Source organism: Schistocerca piceifrons, chromosome 2 (assembly GCF_021461385.2).
Source record: "Schistocerca piceifrons isolate TAMUIC-IGC-003096 chromosome 2, iqSchPice1.1, whole genome shotgun sequence".
Lineage (NCBI taxonomy): Eukaryota > Metazoa > Arthropoda > Insecta > Orthoptera > Acrididae > Schistocerca > Schistocerca piceifrons.
In genome coordinates this window covers 230,898,806-230,919,968 of record NC_060139.1, presented here as the reverse complement: position 1 = coordinate 230,919,968, position 21,163 = coordinate 230,898,806, and the positions used below count along the sequence as shown (strand labels likewise).

The following is a 21,163-nucleotide window of genomic DNA, read 5'->3' as shown; positions in this document are numbered from 1 at the left end:
TAAAGAAGTTATTTATCAGTGAACTGCTATCCTTTACCACCCGAGTAGGAAAATCAATAACAGGTGTCAAATTGAAAGAACCGAGTAATACTTCAAGGTCATTTTTCCTATTACCCTCTTTCAGAGAATCTATATTGAAGTCCCCACAGATAATAATTTGCTTCCCCCTGTCTGACAGATAGCACAACAAGGAGTCCAAATTTTTCAGAAATAGATGAAAATTTCCTGATGGGGACCTATATACAGTTACAATTATAAATGTGCCTTTATTTAATTTAAGCTCACAGGCACATGCTTCTATATGTTTCTCTACACAAAACTTTTTTGTTTCTATACTTTTTGCACAATGATAACTTTTGACATATATGGCAACTCCTCCTTTCTCCATATTTTCTCTCATTAAATGTGCAGAGAGCTTATATTCACTTACATTTACCTTATCCATATCAGTAACAATGTGATGCTCACACAGGCATAGTATATCTGTTTCATCCTCAGCTTCTAAATCTTCTAAACAAACCAGAAGCTCATCTATTTTATTCTTTAAACTGCCAATATTTTGATGAAATATACTTACATTATTTTTAATTATACTTTTATGAGAACCTTTCCTTATTCTAACATTTGCAGTACTCTCCTGTCTGAGTTTCTCATTGTGCTTAGGCCTAGCTCCTATACCAGTGGTCACATGGTGTTCAGAGAGGCAGATTATGTCAACTGGGTTGGGTGACTTTAATTCATAAATGCAATTACCTAGGATTGAGATACAACTTGGTGGAGATAAAATTTCTGGTGATTGGTGAAAATTTATAATTGACAGCTGTGATTGGTGATCCAATGTGCTAGAATTGTGCTGTTTAATTTCTTTCCTAAAATGAAGATTTGATTCATTCCAGACCTCTCATAGAACTTGACATCTTCCTGTCTTACCTATCCTAAAAAAGGTGCTGCCCCAACACCTGTAACCACTGGTATTTTACCATTCATGGCCGTGCCTCCCCCCTTTAAATTTCCTGCTATTACCCAAGACAGTTTCCCCTTCCCTTTCCTGTTGAGATGTAGGCCGTGCCTGGTATAGTCCCACCTACTGAGAGAATCAACAGGAACCACACCAATATGAGCCCCCGCACCCAACCCAAGCAGCCGTTCCAACTCCAAATTAACTCTCCCAACAGAAGAGTTCAAATGAGGCCGGCCATGGCATCTCAGGACAGATACAAATTCAACATTGGTGTGTCTCGATGCCGACGCAATCTTTACCAGGTCACACTCTATACTGTACCCAGGATCTCTGTCGATGCTGTTCCCTGGCCCTCCCACAATAACCACGGTGTCTTCCCTGGTAAATCCTTTACAGAGTGAACCTAAATCCTCTGTCACCTGATCCAGACTAGCACTTGGTTTGAAAAAATTTGTGACCTGGTATTCTGGTCCTAATTCCTCCTGCAGAAGTTGGCCTACACCTCTGGCATGAGAACTGCCTAACAACAAAACTTTCCTACATTCTTTTTCAATTTCCTGTTGAAAGTTTGTTGTGTCCTGTCTACACCTACCTCTTCTTGAGGCTCATCAGTTTCTAACTGAAGCAACAGGTCAAACTTATTTTTGACATTCACCACAAAACTGTCAGACTTAGTTCTAGGCCTGTTCCTTCTATTACCTGTTGCCACTTCCCACCTCTCTTTGCCCTTCTCCCTCCTTAACCTGTCCAGATCTTCCCTAGCCTGATCTAGCTTAGCCTGAAGGGCAGCAATTTTCCCCTCCTGTTCCACTATCTTCCTATCTCTGCTGCAAATCCTACATAACCACTGATGAGCCTGATCCACTTTCCCAACACCCACGCCACTGCAGTCCCCCCAGTGAAAAAAACTACTGCATCCATCACACCAAACCCCGGAACTAACAATTCTACGGCAAGTCAGGCACTTCTCACTCATGCCAAAAATAATACTTTAGCTAGAATAAATCAATTAAATTACCGAAAATCAAAAAAGACGTTACAAGAATTAAGCCTATTCACAAATGTATATAAGCAAGTTTCTGATTTAAAACTCCGTTGTTTTTCTGAGATCTGTATTAAAATAATTAAGGTATACGCTATTTGTTATATATTTCACTCGATGGAATGAAAAAAAGGGCAATTAAACGAGATACTTTAAGTTTGATTCTCCAAAAACGTTACGAGAATTAGGCCTATAAATAAATGCATATAAGCAAGTTTCTGATATAAAGTTACGCTGTTTTTCTGAAATCTGTATTAAAACAATGAAGTTATACGCTATTTACGGTAGTTTACTTATTTGTTACCGCGAAACTAGTTAAATTACCGTGAAACAAGAAACAAACACGTTTACAAAATTTAAGCCTAAGCGCGACTTCGCGAAGTTACGATCTTTTCGTGTTTTCTGAAAAAATACGCAAAGAAAAGTCAAACCTTTAACGGCAAGACTAAACGATACACTAATGCACACATTTAATTTGTTGTCGGCGTTAAACTAAATTATATTCCTGTCTAAATCACTCAACTTTCTGGAAATAGTTTCTGGCGTCACTTACTCGGCGGCCATCTTGGAACAGCCACACATGTTACATGACTTGTAAATGAATAAAGCTATGTTCAAATTAAAGAAACCAATGTTTTTCTTGTGTAATTATCTAGCTTGAATATGTCACATGACCCCCCTCCCTCCTTTTCTTTCTGTTTGAAAATTATGAGTTGCATCCAAGATGGCAGCTTCCAAAATGGCCACCATGTTCATAACATAGCCTCACAGGTTTTCTTCCTCTCCTATCTCATGCTACTTGACTTTAAATTTTTGTTTGCAGACTTGTTTTTGTTTTACAAGGGTGGTTTACACCTAGAAACCACTCTGTACTTATATACCCTGCAAGCACAATTTTGCGAAGGGTAGTTGTTCATGTACCTGTGTGTACAGATTAAGTGACATTGATACTCATATCAAAATACTGTGGATGATGTGATGATAATAGTAAGCCAAAACCAGTCTTTATGAATTGCATTGTAATGTGTGATCAAGACAGACATTTCACAATAAGGCACTATTCCCATACACTGCACACAAAATTGTACATAAATCATACAACTCTTGCTTCTTATCTTCAGTAACATCTTTTAATACTAATAGTCTTTTCTCTGATTTGCTTCATTAGGAACGTTATTCCATACATTATGATGTACTGGGATCCACTGAGTTCATAATACTGCTTTGAGCTTCCTATGGCATCTACATTAAAGGTAGCTGTGAAACCTTTCACAGTCTCACTTCACATAACGCCAACCTCCACATTAATCATGCCATTATTAATGCTTATAGAATAGCCTTGACTTTTTCCATGGAGAAGAAATAAAAACTTTATAGAGTTCGCCGATGACATTGTAATTCTGACAGAGATAGCAAAGGACTTGGAAGGGCAGTTGGACAGAATGGACAGTGTCTTGAGAGGAGGATACAAGATGAACATCAACAAAAGCAAAACAAGGATAATGGAATGTAGTCGAATTAAGTCAAGTGATGCTGAGCGAATTAGATTAGGAAATGAGACACTTAAAGTAGTAAAGGAGTTTTGCCATTTGGGGAGCAAAATAACTGAAGATGGTCGAAGTTGAGAGGATATAAAATGTAGACTGGCAATTGCGAGGAAAGCGTTTGTGAAGAAGAAAAATTTGTTAACATCGAGTATAGATTTAAATGTCAGGAAGTCGTTTCTGAAAGTATTTGTTTGGAGTGTAGCCATGTATGTAAGTGAAATGTGGACGATAAACAGTTTGGACAAGAAGAGAATAGAAGCTTTCGAAATGTGGTGCTACAGAAGAATGCTGAAGATTAGATGGGTAGATCACATAACTAATGAGGAGGTATTGAATAGAACTGGGGAGAAGAGGAGCTTGTGGCACAACTTGACTAGAAGAAGGGATCAGTTGGTATGACATGTTCTGAGACATCGAGGGATCATCAATTTAGTACTGGAGGGCAGCATGGAGGGTAAAAATCGTAGAGGGAGACCAAGAGATGAATACACTAAGCAGATTCAGAAGGATATAGGCTGCAGTACGTACTGGGAGATGAAGCAGCTTGCACAGGCTAGAGTAGCATGGAGAGCTGCATCAAACCAGTCTCAGGACTGAAGACCACAACAACAACAACAACAACAACAACAACAATGAAATTGTGTCCAACATCAATGATTTCAGGACATAAATAAAAAATAAACAAAACCCAGATACACTGCATTTTTCTAAAATTTTCCCAATAAAACAATGTTGACCGTTTGCCTTTCCTACAACTGTTCTTACGTGTTCATTCCATTTCATATCACTTTGCAAAATTAGGCCTAGATATCTGACTTGATTGTGTCAAGCAGCACACTACTAACGCTGTATCTGAACATTACAGGTTTTATTTCCTACACATCCACATTAACTTAAATTTTTCTATATTTACAGGTAGCTGCCATTCACCAAACCAACTAGAAATCTTATCCAGTCGTCTTCTATCCTCCTACAGTCACTCAATGAAGACACTTTCCCATACACTTCAGCATCATCAGCGAACATCTGCAAGTTACTGCTCATCCTGTCTGCCAGATCATTTACCATATTTACCCAAGTATAACATGACCTTGAATATAAGCGATCTACCTTTTTTTAATAGGCTCCTTGAGAAAAGTTTATTTTCAACATATTCTGACTAATCAAAATTACAATTTGTTTTATTGACTTAAAGTATCTGCCAAAAAGTTAACATTACATCTATTGTAAGTTTGTGCCTTGTATTGATTTTCCACATTTGGTAATACTAGGGGAAATAAAATAAACAAAAAGAAATGGTTATAATAATTAGCAGACTGTTTTGTTTTCGACCATTTTTGTTTACTAACCCATTAGTGGTTGTGGTGCTGCTGGTGGTTAGTGTTTAACATCCCGTCGACAATGAAGTCATTAGAGACGGAGCGCAAGCTTGGGTTAGGGAAGGATTGGGAAGGAAATCGGCCGTGCCCTTTCAAAGGAACCATCCCGGCATTTGCCTGAAACGATTTAGGGAAATCATGGTAAACCTAAATCAGGATGGCTGGAGATGGGATTGAACCATCATCTAACCCATTAGTCTGTGGTATCACATTTAAACATCATCATCATCCTAATAGCATAGCTGTGAAATTTGTGTCTTTGTTTTCATATATATTTGGCAGTTTCTTATGAATATGCTGCTATTTCTCAGGTTATCATTATGGTGGAAGCTGAGAACACAGCTGATTTTTTTTTTTTAGATATCTACTACCTACTGCAGAAATGACTATTATTGTTGAGTATTTATCCAGTTTTTAAAGTCAGTCCAATTCTGTCTACGAATTATTTCACGCAAACCGCAGTTTGAATGTGGTATAGGTTCGTAAGACATAGAATGCATATAATGAGCCAAATGCTAATGATAAATGCAACATATTTCTGATAAATTTATATCCCTTTTTGAACATTGTTTCCCAAAGAAAATTACTAAATGTAACACCATACACTTTTCAAAGAAACGTTGGAGTACTAGAGGAAGTAAAGTGCCTTCGGAAAGAAAAAGATAACTGTATGAGAGAGCATGAACTAGTAAAGATCCAGAAGTAGTTTTACACTATAAAATTATTGCAACATACTGCAAAATGTTGTAAGGAAATCAAGAAATATGTATGTTAGAGAAGAAATTATCAACTCCGGCAATAAAATAATCAATATGGAATGTTGTTAGAAGGGAGACAGGAAAAGTAACCACTGCGGTAGGTAGTATTATTATCAAAGAGAACAAGACCATCCTAACCAACAGTACACAAGTAGCTAATGTATTTAACAACCATTTCTTAAGTGTAGGAGAAAAAATTGGTGAGAACAGTTCAAACAAAAAGCCAGGCAGTACATGGAAGAGTCTGTTTTGAAAAAAATTTTGTCAGAATAAATTTCACCTAACAACCTATTCTCAAATAAGTAAAATTATTAAATATTTGAAAAATAAATGTTCTGTTGAAGTAGATGACATCTCTAATAAGATATTAAAACAATGTGGAGCAATTACAGCTGATGTTCTGAGTCACATATGTAATGCATCACTAACTCAATGTATTTTCCCAGACAGGTTAAAATGTGCCATTGACAGGCCTCTCTACAAAAATGGGGATACCACAAATGTCAATAATTATCAGCCAGTATCCTTGCTTACAGGATTTTCAAAAATCATCAAGAAAGTAATGTACTCAAGAGTGGTTAGCCATCTCAACAGTAATGGGATACTTAGTAAACCACATTTTGGATTTCAAAAATGCTGTTCCACTGAGACAGCAACATACAATTTCATTGTCCACATAATAGAGACTTTAACTAGTAAAATTTCACCAATAGGAATTTTCTGTGGCTTGTCCAAAGCATTTGATTGTGTGAACCATGGCATTATGTTACAGAAATTACAATTCTATGGTATAAATGGAATAGCATATGAGTGGTTTAAGCCATACCTGCAGAACAGGAAGCGAAAAGTTTCCTTATATGGGTCAAGTGATTTAAATACGTTTGCCACTTCATCTGGCTGGGGTGAAATTACATTAGGTGTTCCACAGGGTTCAATCATGGGTCCCCTTCTGTTCTTGATATATGTGAACAACTTCCATTCCTATCTGAAACAGGAAGCTGAACTGACACTGTTTGTTGATGATACAAGCATCATTATTAATCCAGTAAAAGAAACTCGAATAGAAAGTGATAGAAATAAGGTCTTTGGAAAAGTCATTAATTGGTTTGCTGCAAATGGGCTTGCTCTAAACTTTGAAAAAAAAACACAGTACATCCAAATTTCTGCTGCAAAAGCACAGTTCATTCAATAAATATAACACATCAACAGAAGTCAGTAGACAGAGTAGAGCATACTAAGCTTTTGGGTGTACATATAGATGAGAATTTTTATTAGAAAATTCGTATTTTGGATGTTCTAAAGCGACTAGGTTCAGCAACTTTTGCAATCAGATTAATTGCCAATTTTGAGGACATAGAAATTAGTAAGCTATGGGGGTAACTCAACATTTAGACAAACAATATTCACTGCTCAAAAGAAAGTGGTAAGAATAATGTGTGGGGTTCATAGTCACACATCTTGTAAGCATCTTTTAAAAAGATTGGGAATTCTTACAGCAGCCTCACAGTACATTTACTCACTAACGACATTTGTTCTCAACAACATGGACCAGTTTAAAAACAAGAGTGACATTCATGATTATAATACCAGAAAAAAAGAAGACCTACACTATCCTTTACTCAACCTATCTTTAGATCAGAAAGGGATAAAATATGCTGCTATAAAAATTTTAGACAAATTACCAGATGAAACAAAATGTCTGACAGACAGCGGTAATAGCTTCTTAAAAAATAAATTGAAATCATATCTCCTTGACAACTCCTTCTATACCACAGATGACTTCTTGAATAGGAATAAATAAATCCATAAATACAGTGTATGCATTTTGTGCCATTTAAGGGAATGGGGTAAATAATAGAAATATTAATTTTTAACTCTGTATTAAAAACTTTTGTTTCATATGTGCATTTCTTGTGCACTTGACACATTCCGCATCATAACGGTTACCGTACCATGCGATTGATCGATGGAACACGCAACCAACTAACTAATTGGCACAAATTCCCATGGCTGGCATTACGACGAAATTTGCTGCTCGCTCAGAGCTCCTCCCAACAATCGTCATAGCTCTCAGCCAAGCAGATGTCTCTTTTCCCCTTCCAATCCTTTTGTAGTGCTGAGCCTGAGCTTCTGTGAAAAACAGACTGCAATATCTCCTAGTGTGCAGCTCGTATGTTACAACACCAACTAATTTGTAAATAAAAGACAGCAAATACCGTACGATTCAGTTCCATTCTCGAACTTCCGCTCGTCCCGCGATCCATTGAGTCTGTTGGCACTATCTCCACTACGCCACAGTCTAACATAGACCGACGACAGTGTTGTCGCTGGAATTTATTCTCACTGTAACAATTACAGTCTGTTTAATATAAATTATTTCCTTTGTTAGACATTTCAATTTCGATTAATTTGCTTTTCGTTTCAACAGAATGTCACCATGTACTAAACCTAGTAACCAGGTACTCCAATACGCAAACAGTGTCTGAATTTCTCATTTGCAATCCACTTAGTAATTCATTACAGTTTTTCATATCCAAATAAAATATTGGTCTGGGTTCTGTATCAACTAATGTTTTTTTGAGGACAATATTTACTTAAAAAGCGGCATTGATGATTGTACACCGTATCGGTACATGTTTGAGAAAGTGTAACGCAAACCTTTTCAATGCAACAAAGGGTTGCAACACGATACAATTTAAGGCTATTTTCTCCTGTTTTTCGCAAAATTGTCAAATTTTAATCAGATAATAGACTGCTGTAGTGGCTGATACATAGTTTCTCGCGTATCTCTTATAACAGCTCTGCGGGAGTCAATGCCACATGACTGCTCGCGCCAAGTCGACACTGTATCGAGCGCTTTGGCGAATTGGGAAATCTCGAAATTTTTGCAACGCGAATAAAGCTTTTGCCGAGCCCTGCCCATCCGAATTCTTCAAAATAAATATAAACGTGACCCCAAGGACCTAAGCTTCATCTCTAAATGTAAGACGACCCCTATAAATGTAAGGCTACCCCTACATAGTATATTAAATAACTTAGAAATGTTGACCCAGCAGCAATAGTTTAATCTGTGAATATAAGGCGATCCTGAATTTTTTCGAATGACGAATTTGAAAAAAAAAAACTCGTCTTATAATTGGGTAAATTCAGCTTGTACATAGAAAATAATAGCGGTCCAGTCACACCTCCCTGGGGCACCCCTGACGATATCCTTGTCTTTGATGTACAGACCATAACAAAAGCCATCTCCATGTCATCATGAAGTGATGTAGCCAGTCAGATACCACCCACTGGGCATAAAAGTGTGAGCCTCTTAAGTTTTATGACAGTCAGACTTAGCCCATGATGACGGTTATCTTTATTCAACTTTGTCATGACAAGTTATCAAAGAACTTTTTATTCATTTGAGTAAGATTATTGTGTACCTGATAGCTGAACATCTTACAGAAGCTTCTTCAGGCTCCTTGGGATTCTTACACTTACAAGTTAATATACGAGTGTTGTGCAGAAAGTAAGTTCCAATCAGTTGCGAAATGGAAACCACTGGGAAAATCCGGTAAAGCTTTGCACAGATGTGTTGGGGAGTGTCTCTAGTACGCCCATCGATCCTGTCACGTCGCTCTTTTCACTTTTGAGTGAACAGTGAGCACGTAAAGTTGCGTCTCCCGCCGTGTATGAGGGCCTGGTTAGAGATTTCGCCTGTGTCATGCAGCCCACATAACACAAATGTCGAGCAGTTCCTTCTTCATGCCAGTTCTCGGGCACACACTGCAGGGGCAATGAAGACGCTCTTGCAGTGTTTCCGATGAGAAGTGTTTGATCACCCACAATACAGTCCGTACTTGGTTCCCCCTGAGTCTCATCTCTGCTGACAAGAACCACTGGCTCTGAAGACACAATTTTTTCCACAGACAACAAACTGCAGGCCAGTGCAGGTAACTGGCCAAAAGCACAGGTGGCTGCTTTCTATGACGAGGAAATTGGAAAGTTGATACAACACTATGAAAAAACTCGAAGTTGGAGTGGCGACTATGTAGAGAAGTAGGTGGGAGGTGTACCTAACTGTTGGAAATAAAACGTTTCTGGTTTTCAATGTGGTTTACATTTCGCGACCGATCGGAACTTACTTTCTGGACAACCCTCATATTTACTCCCTAACGGTATTTGCTGTAAATAATAAGTATGACTTCAAAATTATCAGTAAAATGAACAGTTTGCAAACTACTGGAAGTGAAAATCTTTTGCTTGTAGAGAATGTGTCGCTTCCTAGGATGCAGAATAGAATTTTACATTCTGATACAAAAATCTTTAACAACTTGCTGGTAGACATCAGGCTTAAAATTGGAAATCCCAAGATACTAAAAAACATACAGAGAGAAAGTGTATCTTATTAGCCTCTACTTCTATAATTAATTATAATGTTTTGACTCCAAGATTGATGTACTGGTTAATACTAATGTTCACAATAATCAAATTTATAACCTTATCATTATGTGATCAGCTGATGGTGCACTTTGTAAAATTATAAAATGCAGTGTAAGACGTATCCGAGAAAAAAGCAGTTGAGTAAAAAACTGTGTCTAGCTTTCAGGATTATTGGTCCCTTCCTCTGGGAAGATGGACGGATTTGGAAGGATTGGGAATGGGGGGTTGTCGCTTAGACCACAGGTTGATAGGAGCCCACCTGTTTAGAACACTAATGTCACCCATTGGTGAGTACTGCTCAAGTGTATGGGATTCCCACCAAGTTAGATTAAACGAATACAATGAAGCAGTTCAGAGGTGGGCTGCTATTAAGAGCTGTGTTACCATTAGGATCAATCAACACGCAATTATTATGGAGATGCTTTGTGAACTTGTACAAGAATCCCTGGAGGGAAGACAATGTTCTTATTGTGGAACATTATCGAAAAAATTTAGAGAGCTGTCATTTGGAACTGACTGAAGAACAATTCTATTGCCATGAATGTACATTTTACTTAAGGACCACGAGAATAAGTAGCTCCTCAATTTGCCTCACAAGGACTGAGTGCACCCCACTTAACAACAGTGCTTGACAGACCAGATGGTGACCTATCCAAGTGCTAGCCCAGCAAGACAGTGCTCAACTTCGGTCATCTGACGGGAACCAGTGTTACTACTGTGGCAAGACCGTATTATTTGAAACTAGCTAGTCTAAAATTTTGTGATTTACTTCAGATGTTTTATTCCACATTTAACTGTACTAGATACGCTGTGATAATTAGTGACTTGCATGTGTAACAGTCCTGTATTATAATTTCGGGTGGAGTATGCTATTGGAAGTCCCTCCCTCTGCCCCCATCAAGGAAAAAAAAGAAAAGGAGAAAAAACCACCTTTGACTGTGGTGACATGCTTGTCTATAGTGTAGCCCAAGGTCTGCATTAGGCTGAAAGGTGATAACTTTCTCAGTTGTGGAAATCTGTGAATGGATAGTAACTCCCTAACTGTTGAACATTTTGGTACACACACATTCTATTTTAGCATTACCATAGAGTCATATACATGTTGCAACAACAGTCCTTTTACCTCACTGTTAAAATCCACTGTATCACAGTCTTTCTTTAAAAAACACAGCAGAGCAAATGATAACAATAATTATAGCCTTTTTTGACTAATCAACTTGTCCATCACTTGATGGTTTTCGAAGCTTAAGAATGCAGCAGTTCCTAAACTGTGGTTCTGATTTAGTGTTAAACTTACTTGCCGTGGCATTTCAGGGAAGAAATCACATTTCCCTCTACATCATGTCTTAATTGCATGTAGAGTGACTGTCAGCTTCAAAGAACAGTTAATTTTTTGGTGACTTTGTGTACATCAAGCTCACGTATGCGTTCACAGCTAATATTGTGCTAACAACAGAAGCTGCTTTTGCATTACTTAAAACCCACTTTTACTTGGCCCCTGAGTGGAGGATGTAAGGAACAGAAGCTTGTGATTGGCTCATAGCACATGGCTGCTGCTCCTTCTTTTCCCACACCTTACAGGGTGTAAAAGAAACGAACTGTAATAGATTAATGTGTCACAGTGGCAAGTCGCTCATTTTTGTAGATAACATCAACCACTATGCACAACAGTGCACACAGATCAACATAGTCACAATGGCTACTTTTTACTGCAGACAATCCGTTTTTTATCTAAGATTGGCAACAAGCGCAAACATTCCTGAATGGCATGAAATCAGCCTACATACAGCGATGACAGAGGGATCAAGTAAGTTTGCGACCAGTATTTTTTGTCTTGGTGCAGAATCAGCTGATTTGATACTGAATGTACCATTTGTTGAAGACTACCCATTGCTTAAAATCATACTCATTTTTAGTGTATACTAGGAATTATTCTTCCTCCAATTTCTCATCAATTTCACTTTTGATAAAACTCATGAAAATGTTTTGAGAATGAAGCGAAATAATATAAAATGTAGTGATTTCGTTCTATTCTTCCTGTGTAATATTCTAAGCAAAATGGATCATATTCTAATCTCTCTGATCCTTCACAAATCACTAACATATGACGATAAGAACGAGGGAGAACTTAAAAAACAGCGCGCTAAGCGCCGCACTAGGTTGGTGGTGCTCTGTCATTGGTTGGGTCTATGTAGATTTGTTAAGAAACATAAAACTTCCGTTCGAAAGGTATGTTTAGCGCCCGTAAACCTCAAACACACACACACACACTCGAAAGGTAGCTTTCAGGCTACCGCACATGCGCAGATCGGTAGTCACGTTCAAAGCTCATCTGGTCCCAAATCTGGCTACTTGAAGTGAGGCACCCGCTGTTTGAAGAGCGTCTAGCAAGTAGTATCAAGTAGCCAGATGCTACCTGAGGAAAATTTTCTGGCGCTGTCAAGCTGCCAGTTTTGCGCATGTGCGTAGTTAAGTTTTTTCGATTGTCTTTCAGTAGCCGATCGCATAAGTTCACTGTTTGTGGATATTCGATAATTGTAAGGTAAGCACTTTTTTTGTTCTTGTGTATTATTTTTATTTATTCTTGTAAAATCACCTATAGAAATTCAGCTGTTCGCTGCTCGGTAACAGTCGATCAGTAAAATGCGTTTGAAGAGCCCAGACACCAAGCACTGGCTCTTGACGTCAACCATGACACGCAGGCGCAGTAGCGCCTGTTTGCTGGTTCTTCAAGTAGCTGCCTAGCAGCTCTTCGAACGAACCTAAGCTTAATTGCTACTGGTACTCAACAATGCAAATAACGAGTGCAAGAAGTACTTAAGTATGGAGCTCTCATAGTTTATTTTGCAAACTTATTTTAAATGTATAAAAAATTGAAATGGTAGTTTGACTAACTTCGGTAATGCCTGATACTGTACAATATTTCAATTTTTTTTTACAATCGTATTGACTATCTAGGATCATTATAACAACTTCAAATCCTCTTCTTTCTGTGTTATTGTTTCCTATTTTTCATCGTTAGGCATTCAGATCCATATAAACATTCTGGTCGTACCACTGTGGTGTAGCATTTTAATTTTGTTTTTCTGGATATACACTTCTTGTTGTAAATACTTTTGGTCAAACCATATGCTCTTTCCATTTTGTTCATTCTTACATGTATTGCAGATTTTTCTAGTCCATTCGTTGTGTAGTCTATCCGAGATATTTAAATTTCTTGATTCGCTCTATTTTACCTATTTGTGCTACTATGAATTTTGGCGCATTTTTTATATTTGTTATGAATTTTGTTTTTTCAGCTGAAATTTTGAGCACAGTTCTGTTTGTTATTTTTTCCAGAAGGTTTATCTGAACAACTGAAAGTATTGCAAAATCATCTGTAAAAGCCAAGCAGTTTACCTTGATTCCATTTGTTTTCCTTCCCAGAGTTACTGATTCAATTTTGTGATTTTTCTAGAACATAATCAAACACTAAAGGTGATAAACCATCACCTTGTCTAACACCAGTTTTTATTTAAAATGCCTGAGATACTTCTTCCATAAATTTGACTTTAGATATTGTACTTGTTAGTGTTTCACAAATTATCTTTGCTAATTTTGATTTAACACCAAATTCTCTAATGACCTTATCTATTCTTTCTCTGTTTATATAATCGAATGAATAAATGATACTATTATTGGTTTCCTGGTTAACATTCTATGGCGGATTATTGACTTTAAGTTAAAAATTTGTTCTGAACAGTATCTTCACTTTCGAAAACCACCCTGATATTCTCCCTGTCATTTGTCTACAGTATCTACCAATCTGTTCAGGAGAATTTTTGATAATATTTTATATGCCACTGGCAGAAGTGACACTCCTCTGTAACTACTGACATTTTGTTTGTCTCCCTTTTTATGTAGCGGGTGGATTAATGCTGTATTCCATTCGACTGGAATCTTTTCAGTTTTCCAAATGTTATCAAGAAGCAGTTGTAGATCATTTATGATTTGTGGTTCTGACCACTTCAATAATTCTGCAGAAATGGAGTCTTCACCACTTTCTTTATTGTCTTTGAGTGTTTTGATGGCATCACGAATTTCTAACTTTGTTGGTGGGAAATCTTCCTCTAGATTTTGAGGTGTCACTGGAAATTCTAATCTGTTGGAATTGGACAGTTTAACAGCTTTACAAATAATTTGGCTAAAATTTCACAATTTTCTTTGTTATTTAATCCGATTTTGCCATTTTCATATATAAAAGAAATACTTGGTGCCTGATATCCTGTAAGTATGCGTTTAAAAGTTTGGTAAAATTTCTAGTATTATGTTTGGTGTAATTTTGTTTCTGTTTCAATAAGCTCAGAATTTTCAAAGTTTCTTTTGATTTTCTGGATTATTTTTGATGTTTCTTTTCTTTGTTGTCCGAATTGTTCAAGGTCTTCCTCTTTTTTCGAACATCTCCATTTTCTCTATTTTTGAGCTTTGATATTATTGCTTCTTCACACTCCTCATTCCACCATGTCTTCTCTTTATTCTCGGCCAATCCTAGAGTTTTTTCTGCTGCTTGGGTTATTTGCATGTGGAGTTCGCCCCAATCGCCTTCTTTACTTGTCTCCATTTCTTGTCTAAAATTTCCTATATTTTCTTTTGTAATATTTGCTATAGTGGTGTTGTATCTGATCACTTTATTGGTCGCCTTTTTTATTTTAAATGGGAGTAATTTTATTTTAATCTTAGAGAGATAATCGTCTGAGTCGAATTCCCCATCTCTGACTATTGTAACATTCATAATTTTCCATGTTATGCCTTTTAGATATGTCTGTGTGATTTAGTTGAAATTCTCCTAGGTTTGGATTTCGATGTCTCCAAGTTTTGGCTTTTCTTGGTAATTTGCGGAAATGCGTGGTCATGAGTTTTAACTGGAACATTTTACACACATTGATCAGTCTTTCACCATTTCTGTTTGTTCTTGAGTGTGCTGGATATTCACCTATAGTAGTCCTAAATTTCTTTTCCCTGCCAATTTGCGCATTGAATTCACCAAGTAGTATTTTAACATTCTTTTTAGGTTTGATAGAAATTTCAGATTCTAAAAGATCCCAGGATTGATGTACTTTCTCTAGATTTCTTCTGTTGTCTACATTTATATGTGCATGCCAGTTTATGAGGGTTAACATTTATTCTTGCACTTTATAGTTAATATGGATATTCTTTCTGAATTCGATCTATATTCGGTTACACTGTTAACGATTTTTTTTTTGTTTACACAAAATGTTGTTCCAAACATTGGAATGTTTTCCATTATTCTCATTGCTGGTTTCCCTTTATAAATTCTATAATCCTGTGTATCAACTACATTCTCATCTAAGAATCGTTATTACTGTACTGCTGCAATTTGTATACTGTTCTTCTGCAGAAATAATTCTAATTGCTTTTGTTTCCAAATTTTTAGAAGAGAATTTACATTAAATGTTCCAAAGTAGTCCTACTTCATGAACTGAAACTTGAAAGGCTTTGCAATATATTCCATCTCTTCTTCATTGAAAATGTTGGGACTCCCCAGAATCCTACGTCCCATTGCATTACATGATGTAATGGTGGATTCCTCATCAGAGTTACCACCTGGTCTAGAGCATCCATTGTGTAAACCTTCCATTTTGCGACCTGAAGCTGTAAATTGTATTTCTGTTATATTTTCCCATTGTCGAGGACCGAGAAGCTGAATGAAATGCAAACTGATTGTTATTATTCAGTTATTGTGGAGTTTGTGTCAGAAGTGGCTGTGCTTAATGCTTGTTCATCTTGTCATTGTGATTGATTATATTTCTGTTGAAAAGAGTAAAATTAAAACTCAATACGGGATGGTGAGTTTGGTAGAAAGTGCATGTTCACGATGTAATTTCGAATATATGTTTTCAGCAGTTGCAGGTTAAAGTTTTTTGGAAATTGGTAGCTTATTTTTCAATTGCTAAACGTTCAGTCGATGATGATTTAGCTTTGTACATGGTTAGACCACTGACCACGTGTGTGAGGAAATTGTCTAGGGCGGTCTGAGACACATTTTATACATAGAGCTGATTATTTAAATGCTCTCGCATGAAAATAATTTCTTTTCTTTCGTTTCAAGTCTCGTCGAATGGTTAGCGCCCGTCGCCATAGTTCCATGGGGTTTTATCCAGAGAAGAGATCATTGAGGCTTCGTGGTGAAGCGAAGCGAAGGCGTTTCACGTTACTTCACTTTTTAGCTATAAAGCTGGTACGAGTCACGTGGTGAGAGACGCCGATAGGCCTGGTTCAAGTAAGTTGAGTAATTGTCTTGTCGTTTTATGTTGCATCGTAGTTATTATTACGAGGAAACTATAATTTATTAACTTCCGTAAAGGGACAGGCTTTGTTTTTGCAATACATTTATAATTATGATTTTTGTTAAAATAGACAGCTAATATTATTAATTACTATACATAAGCTCAGAGAATCTAGAAAATTGGGTGGGGGGAGGGGGGGGGGAGGGTGGATCAAAAGTGCCTAACACCTGACTGTGGTCCCCCACTATCGTTCTTTCGGTCACGTTTTTGACAAGTTTGCTGGGTTGTCCCATACGTTAGGAAAAGGTTGGCTGATGCTATAAACTACGGTGTTCTTCACTTCCTTGTCCACACCTCTTGGGGTGTGGATCGTTCTTTTGCCAGACATTAGTCCTGCCCTGTCTGAACTATGATTGTCAAGTTCATGAATGTGCTGCCCTTTACACACTGCCTCTTGGACACAGTTCACCATTGTGGTATCTGTTCAGGCACCAGTGCCTTTCACACTAGCCCTCTAGATAGTCTTTTGGTTGATGCTGGGATCCCTCCCCTTTAGATTTGTCAGTCCCTGCTCCTGGTTTCCTTTGCTATCAATATCTGCTCTAGCCCTGCTCATCCTCCCTATTCTGTTGTATTTTGTGGCTTCAAGCCATTGCCGCACTTACCCCCCCCCCCCCCCGCCCCCTCCCCTTGCTGCCGATCTTCAGGTTGTTTTACAGATTGGGTTTTGCCTTGCTTCTCTCTGCTGTGACAGATCTCCTCTCCTTATCTTCTTTCCAATGGTCTCTCCCGACAACTCCCACTTTGTTAGTTCATTGGCCGTTAATTCAGATGGATCTTTTCTGAGGGCCAAAAGCTACTATTCGTCCATAGGGGTTTTGTTGTTTGTTCTGAATGCTCTTACAGCAGTTTCAGGATTCCATTGTTTTTTACTCAGATAGCTTTAAATCTGCTATCATGTGGGATATGACTTTACGTCATTTGCTGGCATGGAACACCATCCCTTGTGTGTCACTTGTGGGGTGTTTACTGCGGAATTGATGGCCATTGATTGGGCCCTCTTATTTTATTATAGTCCTCACTCACCCGTGTTTTGTTACGTATGGATTCAATGAGTGGTCGTCCTGCCTCCCCTTGGTCTCTGGCATCAAAGACCACCTTGCTGATGTTGGTGATGCTGCTTGTTCAGTGGATTTCCTTTGGGTTTGTGTCCATCTAGGTGGGGGGTCAGTTGGACGTGAACACCTATCCCGATCTTTGTGACCCTCTGCAGTGATGGATTTGTGTCTTGACATAAACTCCAGTTTTTCTTGATGGTGGTCTGACTCTTGGGAGGCAACCCCCCTGTCTAATAAACTTCGCACCATCGAGACTCCCACTTGAGATGTTCTGTCCTCTGATCATGGTTATCCATATTTTGCTGGACTGTCCCTTCACACTAAATATGCCGCCCCCCCCCCCCCCCCTGCCCTTCCTTGTCTTGGGTGTTAGCAGACAACCCTCTGATCATTGTCTGTTGTCGCTTTGCTTTGCAAAAGTGGTTTGTACTTTGATGGAAGACCTTGAATTTTCCTTTGGAATTACTCCCTCAGTGTAGGTGTCAGTTAAGGAGGCCTTCGCTTTGCCTACATACTGGCCAAATTCTCTTCCTTTCCCCTACGTTTTGTGTGTTCGGTTGTGCTGTTTTGTTTCCCCTTTTCTCATGTTTTCTCCCCCTGGTGTTGTCTCCTTTGTATTGTGATACTGGTGTTTTATGGTGTGGGTGTGAGGATGGGCTGGTGGTGGTGGTGTGCCCCACCATGTATAGTGTTTCTGGACCACCGCTATTCTCCCAGTTTCCACCCACCCTCGTCCTGTTCTTTCCACTCTCTGTTGCCCTGATATCCATTTTTTCCTCCTTGTTTGCAGGTTACCTCTTCCCCTTGACTGGACTGTGCTGTTTGTGTTGTTCCTCCCTTGATTTCTGCCATCCTAGATCATGGGACCAATTATCTTGCTGTGTGGTCCCCTCCAACAAATAAACCAACTTACCTAGATTCAAGCTTGAAAGCCGTTACTAAGCATAGTTGTAGAGAATTTGTGTACAGTTTCTAATGATTGATATTAAGCACTCTGCTTGAAAGGTGAGAGCTGTAACAGCTCATCTTGGAATATTGCAGGTTGGCGAAGAAGAATCATCCCTGCTTATAATGATGAGATACTTGTTTGCCAATCTGGTTTCCCTGTACCAGCATTCTGTCTTATCTGCTACACTCCCAAGATGTTTTTGAACTGGTACAAGTCAAGGAAGAAGCTTCCAAGAAATGGCAAGATGATCTGGGTTATAAGTCAGTTGATTGTGACCTCAAAAAAATTGAGATATGACAAGGTTATTGGAGCCCACTCAGGTGAGTAAAGTTTAAATTTTCCATTATCTTTTTCAGTTGATGCTTGGTGCTGAGGCACAGCTTAGGCTGAACTAAGTTACCATTGTGGCACTGGAGCTGCTTTGTGCAGTCAATTCCTTGCCACAGCATCATACAGCATCTCTGTCCCCCATTTTCTGGGAGTGTGGAGAGGCACGGCATATTCCATAGGCTTTCAGGAACCCATTGGGTGGTGACCTGGGAGACAAACCATGCCTGGTACAGGTCGTCTTGTTGACTGTAATAATATAATAGCCTTTTTAACAATAGATTGTATATGTTGTTAAGATTCATTTTTAGGTTATCTGTGAATTTACTTTCGTCAGCTTCATAAAATTAGTTTTAAAAGCGTCACTTTTCTTATGTGAGAAACTCAACATTTTATTGTAGATTATGGATCTTTTAGTTTGCCTGTGACAAAATGTAAAGGTGTGTTGACTCATGACAGTTTTGAAATCCAGCTGTTTGTCAACACTGCAGTAGATTGAATGCAAATTCTAACTGCTAACAGCTATTAGACTACTTATGCTAGTTGAATGGGTTTTATTTGCACTTGGCTTGTTTGTGAACTTCATCACTTATGTCACAGGCAATGCTTCAAATTTCTTAGCTCCATTTAGTGTTTATGTACTACTCAAATTGCTAATAAACTTGCAGCTGTTCATTGTGTGCAGCAAATAGTTAACCTTCAGCTTGTATTTCCAGATACACAAAATGCTGCACTGGCAACATTTTTGTAATTACACCCATTTATAGAGGTGTCATGGTTCAGTATTTACGCAGGAGACTACCAAAGGCTTGTCAAATCTATGCCACACCAAGTTGCTGCACTCTGATGGGCAAAAGGTCCTACACAATATTATGAGGTATCCTATGGCTTCTCTCACTTCAGTGTTTAAACAGTTTGTCCAAATAATTTTAAAACTTTGAGGAATTGATGAAACTTTAACATAAAAGAGCATTTGCAACACACAATGTTGCTTTCCTACTGGCAATGAACCTCTTAAATGTTGAGCAATGTGAAAGTAATTTTCTCATAGAGATTTATGTTTGATAGTTACTGGTTTTTTCCTCCCCTCTGTCATTGTCTTGGTGGAGCCACTGACGATATTGCTTATTGTTAACTGCAAAATCTTCATGTTTCAGGTGTTACATTACATTAGCCCACAAAGAAGCTGCCGTGTAAAACGTGCAAGGGTTTGTGTAAGGGTGCTCCCACTGGTGCTTGCCATCCTGATAGTCATTCATTGTAGCCACACTTGAAGGTTACCACCATAGAGCAGATCAATGAGAAAATGTTGCATTGGTCAGGGAATTAATGTGAAAGATGGAAAGGTGTGTTTTGTATTTTGCTATGGTGATGAACTAGACGTATTTGTTGTTAGATTATAAGGGTGGATAATTAACTTGTTCAAATATTTCAGGTGATGAAAAACAGTGCATATATTGAATGATTTAATAGAGACCATTACACTATTGTGAGGTGCCTCACATTATGGTGATGTCAATGATGACTTTATCATAAAATATTTGTGTAAGAGATCAGATATGAGGGTTATAACTGTACAAAAGGTAAGGAGTAATAAAATTATTAATTATTTTAGTGAGAAGTAGCATGATGATTTTGCAGTAGAGCCAAAAGGATTCTGCAATAAATTTGATGATCAATGATAGGACTGAGTTTAATTTTCTGAAACCTATTTCTTGCTGAAATACTTGGAAATGTTTTACAGCCTCTGTTTGGTTTTCAGTCACTACTTGTGCACAAGAAGAGGAAGGCTTTGGAAAGATCAACTTTTATTCATTGAGACTTCATCCATGTTCGGTCGTGGACAGTTCCTAATTGCTGATGACAACTTCATTTATGGACTTGCTTAAAAAAGACCATATCAAGGAAGATGCAGCTGTTGCATAACATGTTGATTGAAATAAAATGATTGACATGATTTGTTATTAATCTGTTACATTTGTCAAATATACCAATGGTGTATCACTTAAATTCACAAGATATTGTCATTTAACTGATATTTTAACTCCACCATTAAATAGTTCAAACAGATTCAAGTAGTGGGCAAAGTTCCCTGTAACTGAACACCCCTCCTCTCCAGTCAGTTTTAAAATGTATTTTTTCCCTAATCAGTGTATGGTTTTAACTACAGAATTGGCTGTGACAGAACAGAGTATTAACAATTTTCGTTTTCAGTGGGCCATTTGTGCATGCATAACTGACAGTTGTGAGGATCTGTGCATTGATCTAAATCTATACTCTGCAATCCATTGTGAAGTGCATAGCAGAGGATACATCCCTTTGTACTAGTTATTAGGGCTTCTCTTCTTTCCGTTCATGTATAGAGTGCAG

At 38.0% G+C, this 21,163-nt stretch overlaps 1 long non-coding RNA gene across 1 annotated transcript; it reads left to right on the top strand.

Moving 5' to 3' along the window:
* The first annotated feature begins 16,225 nt into the window (after nucleotides 1–16,225).
* LOC124777050 lies at nucleotides 16,226–20,803 on the top strand. Its single transcript, XR_007015681.1, has 6 exons — nucleotides 16,226–16,392; nucleotides 18,559–18,786; nucleotides 19,510–19,670; nucleotides 19,951–20,139; nucleotides 20,229–20,376; nucleotides 20,556–20,803. It is a non-coding gene; the product is annotated as an uncharacterized LOC124777050 (long non-coding RNA).
* The last annotated feature ends 360 nt before the right edge of the window (nucleotides 20,804–21,163 follow it).